Source organism: Sceloporus undulatus, chromosome 4, assembly GCF_019175285.1.
Source record: "Sceloporus undulatus isolate JIND9_A2432 ecotype Alabama chromosome 4, SceUnd_v1.1, whole genome shotgun sequence".
Taxonomy (NCBI): Eukaryota; Metazoa; Chordata; class Lepidosauria; order Squamata; family Phrynosomatidae; genus Sceloporus; species Sceloporus undulatus.
This window is the reverse complement of record NC_056525.1, coordinates 238,141,214-238,148,937: the sequence shown is the minus strand read 5'-3', so window position 1 is coordinate 238,148,937 and position 7,724 is coordinate 238,141,214.

Below are 7,724 nucleotides of genomic sequence, written 5' to 3'. Positions count from 1 at the left end.
ATTATTATTATTATTATTATTATTATTATTATTATTATTATTATTATTATTATTATTATTATTATCATCTTACCTAGGTCTCTAGGTCCTAAGCTTGAGTCCCCGTATCTTGTTAGACCTACATTCCTTGACCACTGCCCATGTAGGGTTTCTTGGAGATGAACACCTCCAACAACATAAGAGGACCCATGTTTGGAAAACACTAACTTAGCAGGAGCCATGTTATACAAACTCAAAATACATTACATTGGTTCTGTATTTACTTATATTGATAGGTCAAGAAACTGGCAATTAAAGCCCTGAATGGCTTTGAACCCCAAGTTTCTGAAGGAATGCCTCCATCCATTCCATTCCACCTATTCAATGAAGCTTTCAGAAGAGTCCATTCTCCATCTACCATCTCTGGGAGACTTACAGTTCACTCATCTATGAAAGAGAAGGCCTTCTGTGTGGCTGCGTGGCATTCTGAATTTGGAATATCCTGCCAAGGAAGATAAGATGGCAGCTTCTAAAGGCTGCTCCTAGGTTGTAGATCCCCAATCCATAGGAGATCTGATTAGTCCCAGCCTTGCTCTTTTCCCATCAGCTATGCTACAGAATTTTGGGATTTGTAGTTCTATGAGATGTTTAGTCTTCTGTGTCAGAGAGCTCTGGTGCCACAACAACCTATAAATCCCAGGATTTTCATGGCATTGAGCCATGGTACTTAAAGCAGTGTCAAACTGTATTACTTCTGTAGTGCAAATGCAGTCCCAGCCATTGCATGACTTCAATTCTGGTTGAAGCCTGGGGGTACAAAATAGCCATCTTCCCTATGTTGTTGCCTGTGCCATCATACCTCCAACTGCTGGCCCTCAAAATGCTACAAAGTTCCACTCTGTCATCTTCCCTGCCTAATTCAATCCTTGCCATCATCTAATAACCAGATTTATTTGTTTGTTGTCTTCAGCAGAGGTGGAACTTCCTACTTGCAGCCTCATAGCACAAAATGAGAGAAAAAATGCATTGTACAATTCTAGAATTGGGTCAGAAGGCAACAATTCACTTCACCATAATTTAGGGTGCACTCATTCATCCCTCTGGATTTGACCTGCTTCTGGAAACAGGAATGGAGATAGCATTGATATTTCCCAGTTTGTGCTTTGCCATGGCCCCAGTTTACCATCTCCCCCATGCCCTAGGTCTCTCCTGAAATATCTTCACAATTCAGCTTTTTAACAAGATGCTTTTGGAGAAAGCAGCTTCACTCAAGTATCCCTTTCCTTCCACTTGTGGTTTGAAAGCAGGCCAGACTGGCCCTAGGATTTATTTCTTCCTCTTGGGTAAGAATTTCATTGGCCACACTGCCAACACAGTTAAGCCTGCTGGTCAATGAGTTAACTAGCAATTCTGGTCACTGCTGCCAGATGGAACAGGGACTAATTGCTTTCAAGTTTAACAGTGCAGAAACTAGATTATGCTGCTTCTCCACCCCAGATTTTTCCCTCCTGAACTGGGCAACTGAGATTTCTCATTAAAACAAGACTAAGCAGGGTCAGCCTTAGTTAGTACATGGATGGGAGACCACCAATGAATGCTAGATGTAGGCTGTAGTTCAGAGTAATGTTTGCCTAATAAAACCCTATGAAATGACTCCATACATTGACAGGCATCTTGAAAGAAAATGCACACAAATGCACACACAAGAACTAAGGGCAGGGCTTTCCATTCCAACAGAGTACAGGAAAAGGACAAAAGGTGGCAGAGCATGCAGAACTGGATATGAAGTCAAAAGATTTCACAACTGGAATCCATAGTTTTTTGCAGGATTTTGGGGCTATGTGACCATGTTCTGGAAGAGTTTATTCCTGACATTTTGCCTGGATCTGTGGCTGGCATCTTCAGGGAATGCGGGCTTTGGAGTGAGTGGGGTATATATATGGTGTGTGACTCCGTTGAAAAAAAGTGATTTACAGGTTAAGCTGTGTGTTGATCTCTTGTTGGATTGCAAGTTCTCGGAGTGTCTCTTTCATTAATGATCCATTGTCTGCTGGGAAAAACCCCTCACCCTGGGTGGTTTCCATTTGCACTTGATGGGTCCAGATTTTAGTGTTTTTCAGGACTGGTAACCAAACTTTGTTCACTTTAAGGGTTTCTTCTTTCCTGTTGAAGTTGCCCAGGTGTTTGTGGATTTCAATGGCTTCCCTGTGCATTCTGACCTGATAGTTGTTGGCAAGGTCCAGAATTTCAGTGTTTTCAAATTGCACTTTATACCCCTAATGGTTTATAACGTGTTCTGCTTCCGCTGATTTTTCTGGATGACCCAGTCTGCAGTGTCTCTCATGTTCCTCGATTTGTGTTTGAACAATGTATTTGGTGCTCCCTATGTAGACTTGTCCACAGCTGCATGGTATGCAGTAAGCTCCTGTGGCTGTGAGAGCATCTCTCCTGTCCTTCGCTGAGCACAGCATTTGCTGGATTTTCTTGGCTGGTTTGTAGATCGTCTGGAGGTTGTGTTTCCTCACCAGTTTCCCTATTCTGTCTGCAGCTCTTCTGATGTATGGTAAAAAAAAAAAAAAACCCTCCCCTTTGGGTGATTGTTTGTCTTCACTCCTGTGGGTTTTTCTGGGTCTGGCAGCCTTCCTGATGTTTGAGCTGGAATAACCATTAGCCTGTAGAGCCCAGTCTAGGTGCTTCAATTCATCTTCCAGTAAGTGGGGTTCGCAGATCCTTTTTGTCTGGTTTACCAGTGTTTTTATTGTGCTTCTTTTTTGTCCTGGGTGATGGTTGAAGTTCTTGTGTAGGTATCTGTCTATGTGTGTAGGTTTTCTGTATAGTGTGTGGCCCAAACGTTAGTTTGTGGATGACCAGGACATCCAAGAATGGCAATGTTCCTTCCTTTTCTTTTTCCATCATGAATTAGATATTCACGTGGATGTAGTCAGATGGTTCAGAAACTCAGCCAGATCTTCTTCTCCATGGCTCCAAATGGTGAAAGTGCCATCCACATATCGGAACCATGTTGTGCACTTTTGGGTGCTGTTTCCAGGGCTTGCTTTTCAAAGTGTTCCATGTAAAAGTTTGCTATCACAAGGCTCAGAGAGCTTCCCATTGCTACCCCATCTCTCTGCTTCTAGAATCTATTGTCCTACTGGAAGTAGCTTCTGGTGAGGCAATGTTCGAACAGGGCTGTGACATCTTCCGGAAGCAGAATTCATTTTTCATACTTTCCAACTGTTCCAGTTAGTCAGGGACAGTCCCAATTTCTGTCATCTCACAGCTTGGTCACTGACACTCTGTCATTCCACTTTTTCAGCTACTTTTAAAATGTTCCAGTTTCTCTCATCTCCTTCCCCTTCCCCCTTAGCTTATTTCCATTGCTACAAACAGAATGCAAAGTGCAAAAGCAGTTTGCAAACAGTTAATCTATCAGGAGTGGTTCATGTTCTAGTTTCTAGAGCAGCAGAAACTAAGTTTTCTCCATCTTATATGTGACATATCTTCAGCTATTAAAAGATGGCTGTCATTTCAATTTTCTCTTATCCAAGCTAAATATACTGGGCTGCATAAGTGGTCTTGCAAAAAGCTCAGTTTTCAAGATAATTTTAAAAACAGCACTATTCATCTGCCATACTCAGTTTATATGTTTAAAAATAATCAGCCAAAAGGACAAACAAATGGGCCCTTGAACAGATCAAGACTACAATCTCCCTGGAAAGGAAGATGATCAAACTGAGGCTGTTGTATTTTGGCCACATCATGCCATTAGAAAAGACAGTGATGCTAGGAAAGATGGAGAGGAGTAGAAAGAGAGGGAGACCACATGCTAGATCAGCGGTTCTCAACCTGTGGGTCATGACCCGACCCCTTTGGGGGTCAAATGATCCTTTCATCAGGGGTGCTTAAGACCATTGGAAAACACATATTTCTGATAGTTTTAGGAACCGATTTTATGACTGGGGGGTCACCACAACATGAGGAACTGTATTAAAGCATCACAGCATTAGGAAGGTTGAGAATCACTGTGCTAAATGGATAACCTCAATTAAGGCGATCATGGGTATGAATTTACAGGACCTAAGCAGAGAAGTGGAGGACAGGAGCTGTTGTAGATATCTCATCCACAGTGTAGCCATAAATCAGGATCCACCTGAAGGCAGTTAACAACAACAAATAAACAGACATTCCAAAAGCGCCAGGAGACTCCTGTATTTTGTTCACTTAAGGAAATGACACTGCCAAAGACTGCCTCTGGAACTTCTACCGCTTGAGGAAGTGGCAAGCCACAACATACAATAATCTGTAAAAGGCCTTGCTAGGAAACAGCAATTTATTTGTTGTCCAGCCATCAGCCTTGAAAAAACAGTTGCCCAGAGCTTGCCCTTTAATTTTTTAAAGACATGCACAACAACGACATCAAAGGTCCTCTCTCTTTCACTCTCTCTGGCGGGTTACAGATGGGCAAAAAGGGATGTACTCATGACGTCATGAAGGTAGAGCCTTCAGACGGGCTTTACCTGCCCCCGCACGCCCCAAGCGGGAAGAAGCGGCATTAAAAAGGTGCTGCTTTTTTTCCGCTTCTTTTTGATTTGCGGCGTACCTGCGCATCTCTGTCTGTAAGCTGCTGCACCAATACGTCAGAATTGCTACGCCGCAAATTGCGTTTAAAAGCTCCGTGTCAGCTGCGTCGCATAATTGGGTCAGGTTTCCCGGGACATGAATGGTTTTTGCAGTCAAGCTTTAATTGCATGTCCGCTGCCATGCAGCTGTGAGGGCTGAGGCAAACAGCTGCGGCGCATTTTAATAAAGCCTCGTAACCCAACCCTAGAGCCAGGTGTGTGCATGCGTTGCTAGAACCGTGGGAAGTTGTAACTTTTGCCGGCGGAGGTTTGGGTTGTAGAAAGTGAAAAGGGAAGTTTGGGAGTTAAAGTGAACCATCCTACACACATTCCTGAGGCCATTCTCCACCTGGGGAACGGGCACAGTTCGGCTGCTCCTGGCACAAAGCTGTGTGGCGGCTCCCCTTTTTCGTCCACCAGGCAGGATGGATCAGCCATCCACCAGCACCCCGAAAAAGGCAGGGGGACGTCTGTCTCCATACTGAGAGACGGCGTACATTATAGCTATTTGGTCCCGCAGAAACGGAGTAACGCAGAAACTGGAGGCAGTCCACCTGAATGCTGACACATATCGAGAAGGGGAAAAGCCATGAGAGCTGCGCACCGGTATCAGCCAGAATTGGCTACGACGCCGACTTTAGTTGCCCCATTAAAACTCCGTCGCAATAGTAGTTGGGGTCCCCTGGACATGCGCAGTTTGCAGTCAGAGGCTTTAAGTGCAACGGCCGTTCTGTGCCATGGCAGCGGTAGAAGCTTGAGGCACAGCTGCGGCGCAATTTTAAAGCCTCGTAACCCGAACCCTACCCTAACCCTAACCCTAGAACACATGGACGCATGCGATGCTTGGAAAGTTTGGACTTTAAAGTGCACCCCTGACACAGTCCTGTGCCAGTTCACCTAACAATAAAAAAATGCGAAAAAAATGTAAATATTGACATATGTACAAGGGAGGTGAGGGAGAAAAAACCAAAAATGGCAGGGGGACAGCTGTGGCTGTTCATTGCAGATTCAGCAGGAGCGCGGGGGACCAAAGGGAGAGGAGGCATCTATGAATGCTGCTGACGACTCGGCAAAGTGCAAACGGACAAGGAAGGCCAACACACTTGATCACAAGCTGCAGGGACCACCATGTTTTAAAGGGTCTGGGCACTTTAATTTGCGCCATCATGCTTTCTGCCGCCGCTGCTTACGCTGCAGCTGCGAAGCTGCCAACCTCTCATGTGGCCAAAAGAAAAAAAGAAAAAGAGACCGCCGGAGCTTGAAGGTGCCCAAGACCTTTTGAGGCCCTCTAAACTTGCCGCCGGCCCCCAAGGCAAAGGGCAACTACAGGGGGCCTGGGCCTGGGATCACGGGCAGGAGCACTGACAAGGCACTAGGTCCCATGAATGTCCCATAAAGACATCCTTTCGCCTCCCAGGCATGTGTTTCCCTCCCAGCCCTACTACTCTATTCTACCCTTCCTGTTCTCTCCTCCCACCATGCCTTGCGCACTGGTCCCAAACCGGCAATCTCCACACTCCTGTCCTCCCAGGCATTTGGGACTTCAGCGCCCAGATCCCCAGCCACCGTGCCCGGTGTCTGGGTTCGGGGAGATGAAGTCCAAACGCCTGGAAAGGACAGAGTTTTGGACATTGCTCCGTCACAGCACTTCATGCCGAGGCTTTAGACTGCACAGTTGCGCCTAAGCGTCCCATTCACACTCACAGCCACAACGGCCGCAGTTGCGCATAATGAACCACACAAAGTTTTTTTTTTTTAAAAATACTTTTTTATTTACAATAACACAATAAAAACTTTTTTTTCTATATCAATTGTACAAAAGGAAGGGGAGGTTGAAGGGGGTGGTGACAGGGGGGGGATTGAGAGGTGCATTGATGAGCTGGCTTCACGAGGGGAGGAGGGCGGTGGGGCGGGCACCGGCGGAATGGTTCCTGGAGGGTCTCTTCCATGGAGACACTCTCCTTTCCGCCGCTTGTCCACTTCTCCGCCAGGGCAGCGAACTCCTGTCCTCCAGTTCCTCTGGTGGGGGGAAAAGAAAGAGGATGGGTAGGATCACTGTGCGGCCCATCACCCCACACTCTCCACAGGCGGGTTTCTGGGTGCCTCCACTCCCTTCCCTGGGTTCACCTCTACACTTACCTTGCTGCCGGCTTGGAGGACACGATCCAGGCACTGGCATCGAGGGCCAAGTGCCCTGGCTCTCCTGGCAGGTGGCGGCTCGGCCCGGTCCTCTCCTCCTCGGCGTCAGCAACGCAGCGAGGACTTCAGCCCTGGAAAAAAGGAAGGAAGGCCCAAGTTACCGATGGGCTGGTGGCATACGAGGCACAAGGTCGTGGAGGGTGCAGGCGGCAACCACCACCCCTCACCCTGGGGACCTACCTGCCCCAGAAGAGGCTGCTCTGGCTGCGGAGGGGCCACAGCACTGGGTCTGGCTGTGGCCAACCTCGGGGACGATCCTCGGCCCCCGAGGTTGGTGGAGAGGGCGACCTGGCAGGGTGCCCTCCGTCCCTCCGCCTCCGCCTCGGCCGCACACACTGCAGAAGGGAAGAGGAGGGAATGGCATTGGCACCATGCAGGAGGAGAGGAGGCAGGGAAGGGTTAAGGAGGTAGGACAAGGGCATGGCCAAGAGCTCTGGCTAACCTGAGACGGCAATCTTCCGGTCGGGGGGCGGATCTCCCTATCCACAGGTCCTTCAGCCGCGAGAAGAATGGTGGCTGCCTGTCAACTGGGGGCGCCTCTCCCGAAATCCTCAAGGGTTTCGAAGAAATGCTGCCTTCAGAGTTTAAACTTCACTCTGCATTGGTGCAGGCGTTCTTTGAAACCCTTGGTTTCCGGAGGACGAGATCCTCGAGAAAATCCCCGGTTGGGCTTAATTGGGGCTAGCCAGCACCCTCCTCGCGGCGGCCTGTGTCATCAGGGAGTCTAGGAGGATCCGCGACATCCGCACATGCGGTCCGCAAGAAGCGATTCGGACTGGGACCCCTCCTGGCGTGGCGCTGCCATGTTGTGATCGACGTCCCTGGGGGTCTTGGCAACAGTTGAGCACCGGGAAAATATATGGGCACCTGTGGCCTGGGCCGTTAGGCGCAAGGTGGTTCCTAGTTCAATGAAAAGCGTTCAGAGGA